We start from the raw sequence: 22,005 nt of genomic DNA on the forward strand, positions 1-22,005 counted from the left end.
TTTTGGCTGGAGTGCCAGTTTCTACCTTGGAAGGTGCCAGAGTGCTGACATGCTGGAGCCCGGAGCAGCTGTTGCAGCCTCCTGGCTACAGCTGGCCCATGGATCCTGGTCTGCTTGCAGCCTCTGAGCTGCCTGCTGGGAGCAGCTTGGGCTCTGTGACTGGCAGCTGCTGCTTAGAGTTCGGGCTGACAGTGGTGTGCTGAGCAAAATGGCCTTGTGTGCCATGCTTGGCATGTGTGCTGGGGGTCTCCTGATATATAATGTCAACTAACCTTGCTGCAACTTGAGACCGTTGCTCTGTCTTCTGGCACCACTGAGAACAGTCCAGCTCCATCCTCTTTGGAACCATGCTTCAGGGAGTTGAAGGCTGCTATTAATCCCCCCTCACTCTTCTCTTTTCCAGACTAAGCCCAGTTCCCTCAGCTTCTCCTAACTCTCAAGTCTTCAGAAAATACAATTAGATCTTCCTCTTGTTCCTTTAAGTATGTCCAAGTGACTCTGCTAAAGATACTATTTCATGTAAGTTATCAAAGACTTCCTTTATTTTTTGTAGGTGGATGCAGTTCAGCAGCCCACACACTGGTAAGACTGGGAATCCTAAGCATAATCAGTGTAAGCCATTTAAGATTAGGGATGTGAAAGGTTAAATGATTAATCATTTAATCAGTGAGAGCAGTGATAACCAGTTATCTTACCAGTAACCCTTTAGGTCAGGAAGGGTGTATTCTGGTAGGGAAGAGGGGGAAGAGAAGCCGCGGGGTGCTCCAGTGGGAATCAGAAGGCGGCAGGGCAGGTGAGAGGGGAACCTAGTACCCATAGTCTAAGAGGAAAATGACCAGCAGCCTAATGACTCATTAATTAAGCAATTAGCTGCTCCTTCATGGTGCTCCCTCCCACCCAGCCCTGGGCCTCCCATGGACCATCTGGCTGGGTTTGTTGCCTCCCACCCATTCAATGGGCTCCAGGAGCCAGGAACAGCTGTTTCTAAGCTGCTGTGTTATTGGTTAATCATTGAACCAATATAATTAGAGGAGGTGAAACAGATATTTTTTTAAACTATATTTATATCCCTACTTCAGTTGCCCATGGCACATTTCAAAGTTCTGGCTGCAGACCTTAAGTTATGGTTGCACTGTGGATCTGGACAGAAGTAACAATTGAAACCATTTCAAATGGCATCTGCACAAATGTACATTCCCATTTGAAATGTTCCAAAAAAACTGACATGCCTCGAAAGGTAACCTCTTCAAATGAGATGCTCTTCTTGAAGCATTTCAGTTTTTGTTTGTGTAGAGGAACAGGTCCTCCATAATCCCACAGTGCTCTGCTCTTTTCTCCCCTCTGGAGTGACAGACTGTGTAGCTGCTGAGTCCCAGTCCCTTGTCTTGGCTCCTCAAGTACACCAGGCTCTTCAGCCCCAGTCTCCTGTACCTCCCTGCTTCCATGAGGGGAAGTGAAGAGCAGGAGAGAGAGAAAAGAGATTGGGGCTGGAGAGTCAAAAACTTGGTTGTGGAGAGCTGGGGTGCCCCTGTCATTGCCTCCTTCCCACCTCACCCTAACTCCTCCAGAAGCATCTTCCTGGCCCCCGCCTGCAGCAGCAGCCCATCCTTACCCTGTGCGCAAATCCAGGGGGCATGTGCCCTCCACTCCGGTTCCTTCCTGGGCTGTGCATAACAGGAGGAGCTGCCCCCCGCCCATGCCGCCTGGCTGAGCTGTGGCTTTGTCCTGCGCCCCAGCTGGGCAGCGTCTGCTCCAGCCCCAGCCCCACTCCCTCCCTCACTATTGGGGGGGGAGGGGCCTTGATTTGCCCCCCTCACCCCCAACTTTCAAACTAGATGCTGCTCTCCACATTCCCGGGCTGCATTCCTGGCTGCCTGCATGCTGCGCTGCATGCACAGGGCATTTACTGACGGCATTATTGGCCACATCAGTCAATTGCCAGTAATGTTAATTTTCCTTATATTGGTGCCAATACGATAAGGGGCCAATGTATTGGCTCACGTCCAACAATTACTGTTTTGAGAATGAAAGGAAGTCATCAATATGAAAAAGTACTGAAATATGTGTTTCCATGTTTTAGAGAGCAAACAGTCAACCACAGAAAAGCAAAACACCATAAACCCAATGAAGCCCAGGGTTTGTTCTAGCTGAGTAAGATGCAGATCCTTGAAGGGCACATAGTTATATTAGTGTGTACATGGTGTTATTAAATGATTTAATATAGACACTTGGACGCTTTGGACTTGAATACAGTCAGAACCTTAGCTATGATGCAGCATTTAAGTCCTTGTGTCAGGCTATGCTTGACTCTCAAGATAAGATCAGGTCCAGCATGTGTCTCTGACTGATTCATACAGGACTGGTCCTTTGTAAGCTTAACAGTGATGAAAAGTGGCAGTCAGGGATATCTTAAATTCATTCTTTCTCAATAACAAGGGACATAGATTGAGACGTGATTGCAGAGAGGCCAGGAGGAGTTTTTGAAAGAGCCTGAAACGAAGCCTCAAGGAATAGCTAAAGGGTTAAGGGAAAGTATAATGAAGAAGAGATGATTAATTTTCCAAGGATGAGTGGGAACACTTAATGTACTTCCCCTGTTTAGCCGAGGAGCTAAATTATCAGCAGAGGGGCTCTGAGGAACAAGAAAATTGCAGCTACCTTAGTTTCCTTATCCTTTGATAAGGATATCAGCTGCTTCATGGAACAGCAGCAGTTCAGGCAGAAACTTCATACTAACTAGAAATCTGGAAATACTCTTTCACTCTCAAAAGATTAACATTCTCTTCTTGCCAGTATTTTGAAATTTATTCTTACTAATTGTTAAATGTTTGGCAAGTATTTATCTACATGGTATTGTCTAAGAAATGCTAGAAACTTTACCCGAGTCAAATCTTAATTCTTTTACCCATTTTAATTCCTGCCTGTTTCTCATATGATAATTATACCATCTAGAAGCAGCTTGTAATAGTAACACACAAAATATTAATTAACTGTAGATGATTAATATGCTGCTGAAGCATATTGTAAGTAAATGTCAGGTCTTCAAGGATGGAAGGGGCTTTAAACAAGATAATTAAGATGGGATAAGGCCAGTGATGATTAGGAAATACTATTGAGAATTAGTGGAGAAGCTCTCTGACAAGTATACATTTTGCAAACACTGAACCTGAATCAAAAATGCTTCAGACTGTTTGCTTTCTTAATTGTATGATCTTGTACCCTTCTAAACTTGGGAAATTCGGCTCTTAAGTTGGATGTGTAGAATTAATTTTGTATCATTAAGGTGTCTATAAAAGCATGTGAATAAGTTTGTACACGAGGCCAATTACATATTTATCATTCAATATAAACATAACATTGCTTCCTTGTGTACGTTTAGTTATTTGCATATGGTATAATTGCATTATCATTCTGTATATAGGTAATTTTTAATCTGGGATAAACACTCTGGTGAAAGAGTTTATCTGCAGTTCACTAGGTGGAGAAATGGAGGCTACAGAAAGATCCGGCTTGGACAACTTGCTGAATTTGTACCTGTATTTTCTTACGTAAAGTGTGCCACTATATATGGTATTCAACTTTTGCTTTTTGAAGGAGAGCCTGAAGGAAAAAAAATGCCCATGGCATTGGAAATTTGGCGTTGCCACTGTTCCCCTGCTGCCATATTTCTGGACCTGTGGGGCTCAGTTTTCCTCGCATGTAAAGTGCATTCTGACTTTCACCAGCTGGCTTATTTGCAGGGAGGGGAGAGGGGCGATGGGGAAGGTGTGGGTTCTATGTGATAAATTAAAATAATTTGTAAACCCAAAAGCAAATACCAGATCATAAATTCTCAGTGTATTTCAGTTATGTTTCAATTCAAATGAGTTAGCATTTTTCTTCAAAGCATTTCCCTAAAATTAATCCATTGAGCAAGAAGAAATTTCAGTCCTTGTTTATGGCCAAGACATGCGGTGTTACAATTTTTATTCTTGTTCTTTTGATACTTTCTGTGCATTACAAGTACTCTTGCATTTCATTGGCAATAATCAGTAAGGGTATATGTGTTGCTCAGTTTTAAAAAATTGAGAACATCTTCCATGTGTACAGTAACTAATTTCTGGTTGCTACAAATTACTGTATTAACTTGACTCCAAGATGAGGCTTTTGTTCCCAATATAAGACGGTGAGGGAAGCCTCTTGTCTTAGAATTGCATATGCAGTGGCATCGGGGGCAGGTATCTTCTGCAGCTCCTGCCTAGGGTTGTGGCTGCTAAGGCAGCCTTAGCTGCTGCCTACCCATTTGGTGCCCCCGTCTCCCTGCCAGGGGAAGGGGGAAGATTGTGGGAGAAGGACAGACAGGGGGCAAAGGTCAAGCTTCTTGACTACTACCCCCTACTACTTACTCCATTGCTTGCCCCCCGTCACTTCCCTACCCTCTTCCCCTTCTGTGTCCTCTATAAATTTAAGATGACTCCAATAATTGGATTCTAGACATTGAAAATTAAAAAGAATGTATACATCTTTAATTTCCATATAAATATAATATGGAAAATGTATATATTCTTTTTAATTTTCAATGTCTAGAATGTATGTATGTATGTATATGTTTGTTGGTTTTTGTTTCTTTAAAGATCAGATGACACATGAAGCCATCCATTTCAGAAATCCGTTGAGGAATAATAGATGTGATTTATACATATCCAGGTTCTGGGAGTAACAAGATTATATAGATTATTTTCATGAGGAATATTGATTTCCAATAGATCATATTGATTACAGGCAGCCCCAGCTTAGCGCTCTTAATTGGCTCTAGAAAAATCGAGCGCTAAGCAAAACCATGCTAAGTGAAATCCATCTGCCCATAGGAAAGAATATAAATATAGGCAGCCCAGGCCTGCACTCCTGCTGCCCTGCCCTGGGCCCCCACTGGCCCTGGCCCTGGGCACCAACGCAGGCCCTGAGCTGATGCCTGTTTCCCACATGGACTGCCTCTCACTGCCGCCGCCTCTCCCCACCTGCCAGCCCCACGTGCCAGCCTTGGCACCGGCACTTCTGCTGACCTGCTCTGGGCATGGGCCCCTGCCAGCCCTGGCCCTGGGCCCCTCATTCCTGCTGCCCCACCCTAGGTGCAGGCCCTTGCTGGCCCTGGCTGTGGCCCTAGGCACCGGCGCAGGCCCCACACTCCTCGCCATCTTCACTGCTTCGGCTGGTGAACTCAAGTGGTGGAGCATCCCACAGGAGCGGGTTGGATGTTAGCAGCCAGCTGGGAGCAGGGCGGGGTTGCAGCATCCATGCTATGTGCCTGGCTGGCTGTAAACTCCACCCTGCTCTGGGCCGGCTGCAAAACCACCCCGCCCTCATGGGATGCTCCACCACCCCACCAGGGTATATTCAACAGCTGTGCTTGGCTTTTCCCACCCCAACCCCATGCTCACGCCCACCCCCCACCTGCTGCCACTCACCGCATTTGCTGCTGCTGCCGCCACCGCTGCTTCTCCCTACCTTCCTGCCAAAAGTCGCTGATTCCACTGAGCGCTCAGTGAAACCAGGTTTCATATTTTCTAGGGTCAGAAGTGACCTGAGCAGATCATTGAGTCCGACCCCCTGCCATGGCAGGAAAGAGTAAGGGGGTCAAATGACCCCAGCAAGGTGTACTTCTAGCCTCCTCTTAAAGACCCCCAAGGTAGGAGCCAGCACCACTTCTCTTGGAAGTTGGTTCCAGGTCCTAGCTGCCCTGACCGTGAAGTAGTACCTCCTGATATCTAACCTAAACCTACCCTCTGCCAGCTTGTGACCGTTATTCCTGGTCACTCCTGGTAGTGCTCGGGGGAACCCCAATGCCTGCTGATCCCCCTGACTAGCTTGTAACAGGCCACAAGATCCCCCCTCAGCCTTCTCTTGTGGAGGCTGAACAGGTTCAGGACCCATAGTCTCTCATAGGGCCTGCCCTGCTGCCCCCTAATCATGCGAGTGGCCTTCTCTGGACCCTCTCCATGTTGTCCACATCCCTCTTGAAGTTTGGCGCCCAGAACTGGACACAGTACTCCAGCTACAGCCTGACCAGTGCCACATAGAGGGGGAGGATCACCTGCTTGAGATGCATCTGTAGATGCATGACAAGGTACGGTTGGCCTTCCTGACTGTGTCCCCACACTGCCGGCCCATGTTTATCTTGGAGTCAATGATGACCCCAAGATCCTTTTCCGCCTCCGTGCTGACAAGAGGGGAGTTCCCCAACCTGTAGGTATGGTGCCGGTTGTTCCTCCCCGGGTGCATCACTTTGCTCTTGTGTGTTGAATCCCATCCTATTCTCATCCGCGCACCCTTGTAACCTGTCTAGGTCCGATTGTAGCCTGTTGCTTCCTTCTAGCGTGCCCACGTCCCCCCACATCTTAGTGTCATCAGCAAATTTGAACAGGGTGCTTTTTACCCCCTCATCCAAGTCACTGATGAAGATGTTGAACAGCGTGGGCCCGAGGACCGAGCCCTGCGGAACCCCACTGCCCACATCCCTCCAGGTTGAGAAGGACCCGTCCGCCACCACTCTCTGGGTACGGCCCTCCAGTAAGTTGGCGACCCATTTGACTGTGTGGGTGTCGACACCACAGTTCCCCAGTTTCTTAATGAGAACAGGGTGAGAGACAGTGTCGAAGGCCTTCCGAAAGTCCAGGAAGACTATGTCCATTGTTACCCCTGCATCTAATGATTTAATGACCTGATTATAAAAGGCCACCAGGTTGGTCTGACAGGACCTGCCACTTATGAACCCGTGTTGGTTGTCCCTTGCTGGCCCCTCGTGGATGTGTGCCAGAAGAATTTTCTCAAACAGCTTGTCTAGGATCAAGGTAAGACTAACTGGCCTGTAATTTCCTGGGTCCTCCTTCTTCCCCTTTTTGAAGATGGGAACCACGTTGGCCCTCTTCCAGTCCTCTGGCACCACACCAGAGCACCACGAGTGCTTGTAAAGCTGTGCCAATTGTTCTGCAATGACCTCGGCCAATTCCTTTAGTACTCTAGGGTGGAGATCGTCCGGACCGGCTGACTTGAATACGTCCAACCCCTCCAGAAGCTCCCTAACTCATTCGTTACTAACCCTTGGCCCAGGTGTGCCTCCCCTGGGGCCCGAGGGGGGCCCTGCAGGGAGGCGGCTGTTCTGGTCCCTATGTAGGAGGACAGAGGCAAAGAAATCATTAAACATGTTGGCTTTGTCATCTCGTGTGATGACCAAATTTCCCAACGCCTCCTGCAGGGGCCCCACATTACCCGGAACCTTCTTTGTACCCCCTTTGTATTTAAAGAAGGACTTCTTGTTGTCCTTAATCTGGGAAGCTAGTCCCAATTCCATCTCTGCCTTGGCCTTCCTGACTGCCCCCCTACATCCCCGAGTGACTGCAGTATAGTCATCCCTGGTGATGTCCCCTTCTTTCCATTGGGTGTACGCCTCCCTTTTAGCAAGGAGACATTCCCGGGTGCTTTTGGTGAGCCACGGAGGCTTGTGTGCTCTCCTGCTCCCTTTGATCCTCGTTGGGATTACCTTCCTTTGGGCTTGGAGGATCGTCTCCTTAAGGAGTGACCCCTTACCTTGGACACCTGGCTCCCCTCCCTTCTGGGACCTCAGCGCTTCCCCAACTATCCTCCTTAGCTCGTTGAAGTTTGCCCTCCTGAAATCTAGGGTTGCTGCCTTGCTGCAGGCCTTTGTCACCTTGTGCTGGATGGTGAATTCCAGCAGGCGATGATCACTATTGCCCAGGTGGTCGAGCACCCGCAGTCCCCTCACCAGGTCATCTCCCATGGCCAGCACTAGGTCCAACAAGGCGTCTCCCTTGGTGGGGCTGTGCACCCCCTGGGTTAGATGGAGGTCCTGCACTCTGGCCAAGAACCTATGTGAGCTGTCAGACCTGGCTGACTGCTCTTCCCAGCAGATGTCTGGGGAGTTCAGGTCCCCCATGACTACCACATCCTTAGACTTCACTACCTCAGTGAGTTGACCTAAGAATTCCTGGTCAAGCTCTTCCCCCTGGTTGGGAGGTCTGTAGTAGACTCCCACCATTAAGTCTCTTTCCCCTCGACTGCTTTGTACTCTAACCCAAAGCACTTCAGAGTGCCCCTCCCCTGACTTCTTGCTAATTGACGAGGATGTGTATTCCTCCTTAATATAGAGTGCTATGCCCCCACCTCTCCTTCCTATTCTGTCCCTCCTGTACAGCCTATAGCCCTTGACACTTACTGTCCAGTCATGAGTTGAGTCCCACCACGTTTCGGTGATCCCCACTATGTCCATGCTGGTGTCAGCCAGCAGGAGGGTGAGTTCCTCCTGCTTGTTTCCCATACTACGAGCATTTGTGTAGAGGCACTTGAGGCCTCCTGTGGATGTGTGTACTGACCCCCTAGTCCCAGCGTTGCCCTGGGCCCTCTCTCTTACCTGTTTATTCATTTCGCTCGTTGGTCTAGGCTGGGCTGTAGTTGTGGGTGCTGTTTGGTCTGGCAGTCTGATGTTTCCTCCGCCCTCATCTTCCCCTTCCCCTGACGAGCCTAGTTTAAAGCCCGCCGGAGGAGGTCTGCCAACCTAGAAGAGAACACACGCTTACCTTTAGGGGAAAGGTGGAGCCCATCCCATCCAAGCATGTCTCTCGTCGTGATGTGCCGGTCATGGTTGAGGGAGCCAAAGCCCGCCTCGAAGCACCATTCCTGCAGCCGCCAGTTAGTCTCCGCGATGCACGTTTCATGCCGTCTGCCACGCCCACTCACTGGTAGAACAGAAGAGAAAACCACCTGTGCGCCCATCTCCTTCAGCACACGCCCCAGAGCATGGTAGTCCTCCATCAGGCAGTCAGGGCTTCTCCTGGCTGCATCATTAGTGCTCACATGGACTAGGACCATGGGGTAATAATCGGTGGGCTGGATTACGGTTTGGAGCATCCCTTTCACGTCCTGAATCCTCGTTCCAGGTAGGCAGTAGACCTCGCTGATTCCCCTCAGCCTGATTCCCCTCAGCCTGCTAACCTCCTCCTGGAGCTCCCTCACTTGTGCCTCCAGGGCCCTAAGGCAGGCACCTGCAAGACAGGTATGGGGGTCCCCAATCCCTGCCCCCTCGGGCCTTGCTGGGCAACTCCTGCAGGCCAAGGGGTTGGGGGACGCCAGCTCCCCCATGGGCTGTCCCTGCTCTCAGGAGCAGGGAGAAGAGGAGGGATCCAGGCACACGTGTGTCCCTCATGCACGTGTGCTCCCTTACCTGGCCCGAAGCAGAGGCGAACACAGCAGCAGCGGAGCCAGCAGCAGCTGAACCCCCTAAGGTAAGTGGGGCAGAGGGACTGATGCAGCTGAGCCAGATCTGGAGGGGAAGCCCCCTGGATCCCTCTTAACTGAGTCAGTAGGGAGCCGCGCAAACAGAGCACGCAAACGGGGGAGGGCTAGGGGGGACCGTCCCCCCAAGCCAGGGAAGACCCCCGGGGAGCAGGCTCAGGAGGTACCAGATTCCCCCAGCGGGGGAGCGTAGGGGGGGACCGCCGGCGGGCACTTCCGGAAATTTATCAATTTTAAATTAGCACTATTTCGCTATAGCGCTCATCGAAACCATGTTAAGTGGGGGCTCCCTTTATTTGTGTTCCCTTGCCTATAATTATGTACTGAACATATGTGTTTTTGGACATCTGTTTATCGGCACCTCAAACACTCGCTCTGAGAAGATTGTGAGTAACTTTTCCATTTGTAATGGCTGCAAAAAATCTGTTGGCTTAATTATAGATACTCACCTGGAAAAATGGAATTGTAGTTGATATAAAACATGTTTGATAATTGTATGGTACCCACCTACCCAGCTGTTCATGTGTGTAATCACTTTTTGACTTTTGATCTACTGAAGTGTTTGATATTTACCTTGTATGGCCTCAGTTAAAGAACTCCAGCTTCCAGATAGCAGGTGACTAAAGCCTTTCAGTTTGTGACTGAATGGCACCTCTAACAAGACCCGCTGTTTTTTACAGACCTTTTATTATCACTTTTTAAAAACTGTAAACCATAAGGAAATGGTACACACTATGATAAATATCTGCTTTTTTTCTATTTTGCTTTATTAGCAGCAGTAACATGCCACTTGTTGGTGGATGCAGGTTTTGCCAAAGGGAGGTGCAGGAGCAGGGTGGCTGCACCCCTGCTCCCAGACCCTCACCCCCACCTTCATCCACTGTTGTGGACAGTGCACCATGGGACTCTGTGAGCTTTTTAAAAAAAGTCCCCAAAGTACGCAAGTTTCCCCACCCTCTTCTGCTCCATGGCACCTGTGGTTTTGGGTGAGATGGTGAGTTCTCCCCACCCTGCCCGCTACCCCTGCCCATTGCCATTGCTGCTGTCACGGTTCCCAGGTGGAGCAGGCTGGAGAGATTTTGTGCTTCCCCTGCACCCAGGACAGTGGGGAAAATAGTAGTAGTGGCAGGCTGGGGAGGGAGGAAAGGGAAGGGAGGAGAGACGCACCTTTGAGTACAAATGGGATGGACAGGGTAGGGGCTGTCATGCTTTGAGGACTGTAAAACAGTCTCCAGAGGCTCCTGTGGCATGGTCCAATCCAAAAACAGGGTGCAGCCACACCACTGCACTCCTCTGAATCGCTCTGTGCATACCACCTCTTAAAGCTGTGGAATGAGAGTTTAAAGGTAGTTTAAGAGAAACCCTGCCAGCTAGCTGACTTGAAACACTCTAAGCATTTAATTTCTTTAATTATACCATATTTGTATAACCTGTACTCCTTGATCTTTAAATCTTCCCGAGAAGTTAATGGAACTCTGTAGCTCTTCATTTCTAGATGGTGTGGCTTCCCTGTGCCACACCATGTAGCACAGGGTGTTCAACTTCTGTGCACCTTGAGTCACCCAGTTGCTCTGGTCTTGGGTCCCAGGCCACATACTGTGCAAGATGCATGTTGTGGAGGCCGCATGGGTTCCCTGGGTCTCCTGCTGCATACAATCTCCTGTCCCCACTTCTGCTAGGAGCCACCTTTCCCTCTCCCCTTCCCCCCTGCTGCCACCGTGGAGGCAATTTTTTTTTTCACAGCCCCTTTTTCACTGCTCCCTCCTCCTTTTCCTTTCCCCATTCTGCCGTCCTGGCAGCCATACTTTTCTGTCTGTATTCTGATGTGTTCATGAACAATCGTTAAATTGTCGATCTTTTGCCCAAGTGCTTTGAATTGATATGCTTCTGTTGTTCATCTGGTAGCACTGTGACATGCAAATACCACTGTTTGGTGCCTAACTGCTTTTCAAAACACCACTACCATGGATTTTCAATATTCGCTTTCTTTAATAATGTTCAAGGTATGTGAGTCAGCCTGAGTCCAGGCCACTTGAGCTTGGGCATGCTGTGTTTGTTTGCTGTTGCTTATTCTGGTACTCGGGTGAGCTGGAGAACTTGGATACCAAAAGGGAACATCAAGATAAGGATTTCCTAGAAGAAATATCATCACCCTGGGTTTTCAGAGATATTATATAAAGGAACTGTTTTTGACTTGAAAACAGTCCAAAAATAATAATTAAAGGGATTTCATCAAATAATCATTTATTCATTTGGGTTTCTGTATGTTCCTGTCCTATTTTTGATTAGATAGTGGGTAAAAGTATACTACTTCAAAAGCTGCCCTGCTCTTAAAGCAGTTGAGAACGCTACTTTAAAAAAAAACTTCTATTAGCTTTAGATATGCCATTTGATTTAAATCAAATAGATTGAAATTACTGGTCAAGGAGCTTTGATTTAATCATTGTTTTCTACAAAAAGTGCATTCTTGTTGTTCACAACTCAGAGATAGATGTATGGGTCATCTTTGGGAGGTACACACTGTATATTTTAAAACAGTTACTTCTTTTGAAATTTTTTCAGATTAATTTTTGCAGCTACATCAGAAAACTGACTTATGATTTGGTTATTTTATTTACCAAAGCTAATTGAAGCAGATGCTTGTGAAGTCATTGGGAGGTGAACTATCTCCAATTCACCAGATTAATCATGGATATTTGGGGGATATTTTTGCCACACTGTATTAGAAGGAGGACAGCAACAACTGTCACCAAAAACAACAGACATTTAAATTTGTTTTACTTAACTAAAATAACAAACATGTATAATTTTTTTCTAACAAAACAAGCATATGTATCTTTGCCTCTTTAACTATTTTAGTTATAAATATGAAACTTTTTTTAAACAAAAATTGGTTATTTCAGCCACATCAACGTGAGAAACTTAAAGTACTGAATTATGCCGCAAGCTTAGTCTTCGCTTTCCTCTTCCTGTTTTTATACATAGACTGGAAAAGAAAGGCCAGCTTTCTTGCTTTTTCAGTTCCCAAGTGATTTTCTCAATTTAAGATGAATTAGTCCAGAGGAAGAAAATATTCTTTCTACACCTGCAGAAGACACTGCTGTTAAAAACTGGATTATCACTTCAATAGTCTCTGATGGATCCAGGTGCTTAAATGACTTCCACCAGTTGATTGGTATGACTTCCTTTTAAAATCTCATCAGCAAGCATATAATTCTTGAATGGTTCACCCCTAGCCCTGAAATTTATTACAGTTGGTATTATGGATGGATGGATGATTGCCCATGTCATAGCTCCTCTTCTTCAGCAGTTGAGGCTTGACCCTGGTACTGAGTATTGAGAATATTGGCAAGAAAATGAGTTGGAGATGGTACTTGATGCATTTGGTGGTTTGTTTGTTTTTTAATGCCTGTAATATAACTCTGTCATTGCTCATTTCTTTTTTCAAGGTCTCAGTCAGTTTCTTTCACAATTCAACAGTATCAGCAATAAAACAGCGATTTCCCTGTGCTTTGTTCAAAGCTACAGAAATAGGCTTCAGGATAGTCAGTATACACTCTACATTTCTCTTTAGTCCAATATTGAGAATTTTGGCTATGACAGTTCCATCTATTTGGTTCACAAATTGTCATCAGATTAGGCCAGTTTTCAATGTATCACTCAAAACAGTCCACTACTCAGTTCCATTGCATGTCTTGTGGGAGAGTTAGCTTGCTTCCTCCTTCTCTGTTCAGAGCAGCTGCTGCAAAGCTGTTACAGAAGTACTTTGCGATTTCAGCAACATTAGCCTTTATTTCTGGAGCGCTGAAGTCTTTGACTAAGAGGTGCATCAAATGAGTGCTGCCGCCCTATTTTATTAGCTTGAGGTTTTGTTAACTTCCTTCTAGATTTCTTCTTATCTTTGATACATTTGCAGCATTGTCTGTGACAAAGCTGCATACTAGACATTTGAATTTTTTTCGCAGTTTGTTATATCTTTTACTGCTACTTGTAAGTATTCTGCTGTGTGTGCATTTCCTGATGTACGGTTGTTTCTATAAGGGAGACATTCCCTTCTTCTGTTGTCACAGAGGCATATATTACTGGATCATTGTAGATGTTGCTCCACCCATCAAGAGACAGGTTGACAATTTTCCCCTCAAGACTTTTTGCATACCACTCAATTTCTTTCTCAGACACTTTATCCAGCAACTTGCTTGCTGTATCTTTTCTGCTGGGTGGACTGTATCCGGGTTGTAATGAGTGAACCGTGTCAATGAAGCGTGTGTTCTCAACCGTATGGAAAGGAGAGTTTGTCGCATAAACAAACCAAGCAATTTTTTTTTTTTCTTCATCAAGTACTTGCTGTGTGATATGCCGGTTCTTATTACAAGCGTATCTATGGTTGTTTCTGCATGATGGAGTTTTGTTTTTCTTTTTGCTACAGGTGAGATACTGTGTGACATACATTTGACTGGAACACTGGTATCATTAGCAGATAACTCTGAAACCGTAGTCAGTGATGATGATGTTGAAGATGGATAGTCAGAATCCTGTATGTTGAGGATGGATTCTCCTGGACAACAGAAGTAAATGCATTCGCTACATTACTGCTCCTTTAGTATTGCTCATTGCACTCAGTACTACTTTAGAAGTGAAACTGTAAAAGGAACATCTGCCTATTTCAGCCATTATTTTATATCACAACTGCATTAAACATATGATAGTTTCATAAAGTAACAACTGTGTTTGAACAAAAATATTTTTCTGAGAATTGTAGTCCAGAAGGCCACCCAAAAGAAATGGACAGGGAAGACTGGTAGTCCTTACGAAAGAAATAATGAAATAAGAAAGTTTACTAACCTGGAGATCCTGCATGTTCCATTCATCATCGTCAAAGCAGCTTCCCCCTGAGAAGGAACGCTTCTCATGATGTTGTTTCATTCAGGCAACCAGGCCTTGCATTTCTTTGTTGCACTGTTTTGCATTTTGCACACATGCCTGTCTTACCCACAGGTAGAGGAACTTGATTGAAATGTTCCCAAATAGGGTGTCTCATATAGCCTGGCAAGCCTGCTGCCATGGTAGGTTTTCCCTTCTACCATACTATTCCCTCACTTGATCTCAAATCAATGGAAAGGCTATACTCAGAAACTTATCCCTCAAGTCTTCTGGAATATTCAAAATGTTTCTCTTTTGTTTCTACTGCCCCTCCCTCCTTGCATTTATCTCCAGACTCCTCCTCCTTGCTCAGATCTACTCCAGCCCCAACAATCCTCTATTCATTTAACTTCTTGAAACTTTGCACTTTTAGAGAGAGGTAAGGGCTTGACTCTGTGTACACCAACTTTCAGAGAGACAGTAGGGCTCTCTGATGGCTAGGTAATCAGGTCTGTTATCTCTCATCTCCATATACTGCTGTTACCAAGGATGTTATCTCTGGAGAGAGAAATCCACAGTTTGAGAACTGAAATTAAGCATCACAGAGATGCTTAATGGGATCTTCTAGACTGAGCACCAAGTCCCATTGAATAGAGTGGTTTTCTTTAATCTTCTCTAATCTATAGAGAAGCCTCTGGGAGCCCCATAAGATTGGGCCCTTAATATAGTCCATGGCTTGTTGTTGACCTATTTGTAAAACTTTTCTAAAAAAGTTACATGACTATATTGTCTCAAATAGTATATAACTAGCAGTACCGACTCTTTGTCTGGGTTGCTATTTTTGTAATTGCAGTGTTTGTTTATTTTTAAAGAACGTAGTACGACGTATTTAGCAAGCATCAATATAATAACGACAATTGAACTGAATTCACTGTATCCAAAATGGAGCGGTACCAGTTTATTTGAGAAGAGAAATAATCCTAGTCAATGGAACCCTACAAAAGGGTCAAGTGAAAAATTATAGGTGGGTAATTTTCTTTGGGTGGTATTCAGTGATTTTTGGAAGGTTTGGAGTAGATAGGACCAGCCATTTTTGAGTTATAAGAGAACAGACAGATGCTTCATTTTATGTGTATGTGTATAAAATTAGAAGTTATCCCTATCCCATGATGATCTCTTTGAGCTTTAACATATCTTAAATTAAAACTTTCTTTATATAGGTTTTGTTTTTAAACATCTTAACAAAAAATGCTTAAATCAAAAATCTGATTTACATTTTTAAAAATCCAATTCTTTATTTTTTATTTTGGAAAAAGAAATTGTTGATTTTTATTCACCCCGGTGACTATTACATTGCTTCTACAAAAGAAATGTCAGGACCTTATAAAGGGATTGTAAGGGATTGTCATTGCCTTGAATCTACTTTTGCCACATTTTGAAGCATTTGACATGGTGAAGAGCACTCACTTTGAAAGCCCATTGGTCTGTCCAGCTGCAGGCAGGTAGAATAAGGTGGGTCCTGCCGTATGCCAGGAAGGATTTTGTTTGTTTGTTTTAGGCTGAAATTCTTTGCAGGGAGTGTCTTTACTTGCCTCTGTTTTATATCCAGTTTATGACGAAACAGGATTAAAATGTGCACTTCTGGGTAGAGTTAAGTGATAAACAGCAGCCTTGTCTGCACACTGGTACATGATGGTAAGCTTGAACTTGTATATTTGTATTAATATTTATAATGTGCCCAGAATTTCTGCCATTGAGCTGCTAACAAATACATACCTGTGTATCCAGTATATTTAATATTTTCTCGGTTTGGAAAATGTACCCGCAGTTCTTAAAAATAAACGTCAAGTATGAATTAAATGGCTCGCCTCCATGTTGCCTATGTAGTAAATTACTTTTACATCTGTTGGTAATGGAATACATACTACTTTCTTTCAGTCTTTCATAAAACACAAATTGAGGCATACAAAAGGAAGGGTAAATTCTGGAAGCTCTGGAACATATGGGATTTTTTGTAAAATGTGGTTTAGTCAGAATTAGTCGTATGAATAAAGTTAACACACATGCAAATATTTAAAATATTGGGCGTTAATTTGTGAGAGACAGTGAAAGCCAAGTGGAGTTACTATTTTCTCCACTCTTTCCAACCTACAACAGGACAGTGGGGAATGGAAATGTGCAATGTAGAAGATACCATCAATACTAGTAGTTCGTGCTGCCAAAGTCTCAGGCAAGCCTTACCTAAATTACACTTATTTGTCAAAACTGGGCCAACTTTGGCCATAGTAGTTAGTCTGATACAAAATATATATGATTTATTAGGCTGGAAATGTCAGATCCATCATTTATCTTGAGAAACTTTCAAGGAAAATTAGCCTCAGCGTTTCAGCTCTGTAGGACATTTGGGCTTGGGTCCTTTCAGTTCTACTTCTCTCTTAAAGAATTTAGAAAATTATATTTTTAAAGTTGCTGCCATTACACATAAATGAAGGTGTATAAAATGGGTTTCCCCCTACTTGGTAAAACTGCATCTGTATTGTCTTGCAAGTATTACATTTTTGAATCTGATTAATTACTTCAGTTATCAAATTATCCTATCCATGAACAAGTATAGATCCTTTAAAGAAAGTAGCTAAGAACGCTAAATTAATTTTACCCTGTTAACTAACTATAATAAAATAATTTTAAATCTGTTTTTCGACTGTGAAGTCTGCCATTTAAGTCTTTATTGCCACCTTAATATTTTCTAAATATTTAAGCTAATGGTCTTAATAGGCTTCTTTGAGCTAGTTATTATATTTTATTTACCTACTACCTTTGCTCCTGCACTGATAACTCAGTCCAGAAATATGTAAGCACGTGTATATCAAGAGCCCAAATGGAAAGTCAGCAGCTGTGACACTTTTGCAACATTTCTTGTTTGTCATTAAAAGTGATATATCTGCCTTTTTTTTCTAGATTTGGCAGACACAGCAGAATTTTTAGTATTTCTTGGTTTCCTCTCTGGATTTCTAACTTAATATATACGTGGATTTTCAAAAACTAGAAAGAAATACCGCTGTTTAACGCAAATATCATACATAGCTAAAAATATAAAATTACTCAACCTAGAGCTGTTGAAACAGCTTTTATCCTGTAATTGCAGTTTGAGACATTTCTTATTCAAAGCTTTACTTAACTACAAAAATGTGTCTGCCTTTGTCCCTGTTTAGCCCAGTTGATTCATTCATTTTGGATTTAATTTATTTTCTAAAAATCCTTAATTGCATCAAGCAAAGTGTGATCATTTGAGATTTAAGTGTACTATACTTCTTCAAAAGAATTTTTCTCTGTTGACATGACCATGAAAAACAATTAAAATTATTTTAAAGTTAATAAATTATGGCCTACCATTTGTCTTCTAGACTTAATTCAAATGGAAACTCTCAGGATCACAAACGAGGAACACAAACTAAAAGGGTAAACAATAGCCCAATACTGGGAATTCCAGAAACAAATACAAGATTATGAAGTAGACAAACATCTTTTTGGCAATACCTCTAGCCAGTAGAATTTTAATTGTGTTGTCTTCAGTCTCCTCCCATTACCTCCATTTACTAGGAGTAGGGCTGGAAGACAGAAGCCTTTATATTATTCCTTGAATTTGACGACCTTATTAGCCAACAGCTATTTGTTTTTAATTATTGAAATGTACTTTGCTACTTGTATTTCAGTTGGGAAACAGGAGTTGGTACTCGCTTGTTTTGCTCTCCGCTTTATTAAAAAATATTTTAGCAGAAAGTAAACTAGGTTTTCTTTTGATTCCAGATTTCCGCAGGATACTTACAATAGCTAACTGCAATGTAACAGGAAAAAGGAAATGCCCTTCCAGTACCCCAGCCGTTTGGAATGGGTGGTCTTAAAGGGATGTGTTTAATAATTGCAAAATTGTCATTGTACAGAGGAAATGTAAACTACCCCTCCCAACTGTGTGCCAATCCATGTGGTTTGTAATGATCTTGATTTAAGGAACAGTGCTTTTCCCTAATAAAAACTTTCAGTTGAGATGAGTCCTTTACCACAGTGGTTCCCAACCTTTTTAGATAGCAGGCCGGCAAACTGTGGACCAGCATAATGTAGTCTGGAAGTGACTGACCTACTGCAGACCGGCAGCCAACCTTTTTTATATTTGGTATATAAAAGGGTTGCCTGCTGGTGCACAGTACGTCCATCACTTCTGGACTCTTGGTACAGCAGCAAGCCCTCCCGTGGACCAGCAGCCAAGCCTTCACAGCCTGGTACCGGGCAGCAGCCTGAGGGTTGGGAACCTCTGCTCTACCACATTTTCAACCAGGTAGCCCTTCACCTCAAGGATGCACTTGTGAACTGGACTCAGGTCGGTAGGTATCAATGCTGATCAGTGACTGGAATGAGTTAAATATTCTAGTCATTTGCAAGTAGAGAAGAATACAGCCAAAACATATGCTAACTGCATATTGTGTAAGCATTCTTGGAATTCTAAATTAAAGAGAAAAGAATTGCTCCTTTCTTGGTGAACCCAGAAGAATGGACAAGGGCTGCTAAGGCACAGAGTTGGAACTGCCCTTTCAGTTCCTAGAAACAGGTGGCTATTGAGGCAAAAGGGATTCTTTGATGCATTAGAGCAGGTAGAGCCTGAAGAGTTCTTGAGTCAATGAGAGAAACTGGTTAAGACTTAAAGGAAGGATTGAGAGGATGGAGTTAATGGTTGGACTGCTTGCAGCCTCAGCTACCCCAATTTCTGTCACTTTCTTGCCAGAAGTGTAAAATCTTCTATCTGGAAGCTTCATCATTTATTTTTCATGAGAAACTATCACAAATGCTTTCCGTAACCAGCCCTACTCCTGTACTTAGACTCCATGTAACATTCAAATGTCAGAAGGAGCAATGATACTGCCTTGAAATTGGTGCCACACTTACCTCTAGTGTCAGGGGAAAGGAACTGCAGTTGCTTTACTGCTTCCTAGTTGAGTGTGTGAGCTGCATGGGTAATATGTTTTGAGGGAATAAAACTGTAAAGTATGTGCTAAATAGTATTTTTTTTTTATTGCATTAAATAAAAAGATTATGGCTGAAAATTCAAGAATTCATTCTCACTTCCCCCAAACTTCACTCCCTGTAAATGCTGAATTTCTAGCTTAAACAGTTTGCAAAAAAATATTTGGACTGAAGCAGACATTACTGTAGAAAACTCCAGCCTGAACAGTTACAATTTTGGTAAAGTTTTATAAGGACCTGAAGTCAATGGAAAGTGTTAGGGAACCCTGCCGGTATGCATCGTTACCAGTCCCACCTACTTTTCATATCTGAAGCAGTGCCCTGAGGCCAGCCCGTTAACTGAGGTTCTGTACACGCGTATTGTAATAGGAGGCCTTGTCCCAGAGAGCATACAGTACAGTGCATTACAATTAGCCTGAGTTTTCAAGGTGCTAACTTAGTACTAGGAAGGGAAGGATGTGGGGAGAAAAAATGAGGTTTTAATAAAACAAACCATTAAAGTATGTCTGCAACTAGAACAAAGGTGTGGGGAGGGAGAAGAAAAAGTAGCTTGCATGGAAGCGGAGGAGAGAAGGAGCATAGGAATGTAATTAGATAAGAACTTGATGTAATGGAATACTTCTCTGTAATGGATTAAAATTCTCTTTAAAGGCTCTATCCCAAAGATAAAAGCTTCACTGGGGATTTGATCTAATTGCTCAACGGTACTGAAAAGAATTCTTGACTGAAGATCTTAAACTTTGTGTGAGCTTCATACTTACTGTATTTTCCAATTTAACTTAAAAATCTAAACTAAGTTAAATTATCTAATTTCCTTGTGCAGTATCTTCTGTTGTTAAAGATTTAATTGAAAGGGTTTAAAAAAAATCCTAATGCTGCAATACATATTTGTATACAATAGTAATGCTCACTAATTGGCGCTGAATTAAGAAGTAGGCATAAATTGTTTGGCGATAGGAAAAGTATTTCTGTGACTTCCTATATTACAAAAGAGTGTTTATTCTTTGAACTTGGGTGGTTTTAAGCTGTATATGACTCTTCTTATAAAGCTCTAATTTTAAGGGTTACATTTCAGAAAGCTACTGTATGTGATTTGGGTAGTATAGATAAAGAACATTGTTTTGCAGCAGGATTGCCGTTTAAACAAATCAAATACATTACTAACCTATTCTAAGATCAATATATAAGAAGATTGAATGAAATCTATAGAATTTACTGTTTAACCTATGTAATTGATCTCTCTCTTGGCCAGTGAGAAGCCTTGTAAAGCTATATGCAGTGCACTGCATTATCTCTAAGTAGATATGCACAGGGGCGGATGGCTTTCTCAAGGCATATTCATGTATCACTAGTGGGAGACACTTGAGAAGAAAGTGAGGGAAGAAAGAAATCAATTACAACTTGAAGTCCAGCATGTCTAAACTGCCTTTTGAGTTTGGGAGCAGCTAAAAAGTAAACACTGAACTGCATGTGCATTGAGTAGAGAGGTAGTTAGCCGTGTTAGTCTGAAGTTACACAGAAGGAAGGGTAGAGTAGTGTCTTTTATAGACCAGTGGTTCTCAACCTTTTTTGTACCAGGACCCATTTGTATACAGTGATGGATAGTCCCAACCCAGTAAATAGTTTAAGTAGAAAACCGCCCCCTGGCCCTGCTAATGCCCCTCACTCTTCTCCTCTCCACTTCCTCCCTCCCCCCTGCCCTGCTGATGCACCGCACACCTGACCCATTGCCCCTCGCTCACGGGGCAGTGTGGGGAGGACACATGCCCCCCCAGATTTTTCTGCCCACCTCAGGCATGTGACTGCAGCTTGGCTAAACCAGCACATGCAGGAGCCACTTTCCTGGTCCAGAGAGCAGCTCCCAGCACAGGAGGGTAGAGTGAGGCCAGACTCATGGCTGCTGCTGCCACCACCACCAGGACTCGCGCACCAGCCATGCCGCTAGCTGTGCAAGGAGGAACGTATGGGGGAGGTGCCGCGCTGCCCTCGCCTCTACCAGATGCTTGTGTGCTGGGCTGCAGCTCTACCCTGCTGCCATGGCCCTGCTGCTGCCCCCCACCCCACCTCCCCTTTGGGACATAATTGCAACCTGAGAGGAACAGCGGTGGCGGTGGGGTACAGTCTCAGTCTCATGCATGAGCAGTGGGAGATGAAGGCAACATGGCCCCTCCCCCCACCAAATCCATTATTTCTGTTGCTGGCAGCGTGGCTAGTACAGGGGCCCCAGCAGTGGTGGCTTTTAACATCTTTAACTGTTTACTGCTATCCAATTTGTATTGACAGAACAGACTACTCAACTCAACTCATCCTGTTGATCTGTTTTTTTGGTTTTGAACATGTTCTGACAATGTTAGCAAAGTAAGACTTCTGTGGATGTGAGGCAGGCACACAGGCTCTCTTTGGAGCCTTGCTTGGATAATGAGACAGGAAACTGGGCTGTTAATTTCAGTCGCAAGTTGATTTAGTGCAGCCTTTGCGTCCATAAGGTATTGTTTAGAGGAGCGTGTGGGTCAACCTGTGGGTCGCAGCCCAAAAGTGGGTCTCAAGAATATAGGAAAGGGTTGCGAACAAACTTTAAAAATGGATTCTCCATTCAAGTAGAAAAATGTAGGAAACTGTGGCATTTCCCCTGAAGGCTGGCAGAGTTCCAACCTGTGAGGGGCAACTTGGGGCCTCCCATGCCCCCTCCAACCCCCCATCCCACACACTGTGGGGACTGGGGCCTAGGGGTGGGGGACAGCGGGTCAGGAGTGAGGGGCACTGGGTCAGGACTAGCCAGTTGTGTTTACACATGGGTCCTGGTACATAAGGTTGAGAACCACTGGTTTAGAGTATAAACTGGCT

General features: G+C 44.2%; 1 protein-coding gene across 5 annotated transcripts in view; it reads left to right on the forward strand.

Moving 5' to 3' along the window:
* The window catches only part of EFR3A (EFR3 homolog A), a 143,532-nt gene that overhangs the window by 18,946 nt on the left and 102,581 nt on the right, over positions 1–22,005 (forward strand). The window contains exon 3 of one of the 5 annotated variants that reach the window (XM_090040665.1): positions 13,712–13,853. The exons of the other annotated variants lie outside the window; for them this stretch is intronic. The gene's annotated coding sequence lies outside the window, so the exon portion shown is untranslated. The remainder of the gene's footprint in view (positions 1–13,711; positions 13,854–22,005) is intronic. 5 annotated transcript variants of the gene reach the window in all.

Source organism: Crocodylus siamensis, chromosome 3 (assembly GCF_052110815.1).
Source record: "Crocodylus siamensis isolate JL-2025a chromosome 3, ASM5211081v1, whole genome shotgun sequence".
In the NCBI taxonomy this organism is placed as follows: Eukaryota; Metazoa; Chordata; order Crocodylia; family Crocodylidae; genus Crocodylus; species Crocodylus siamensis.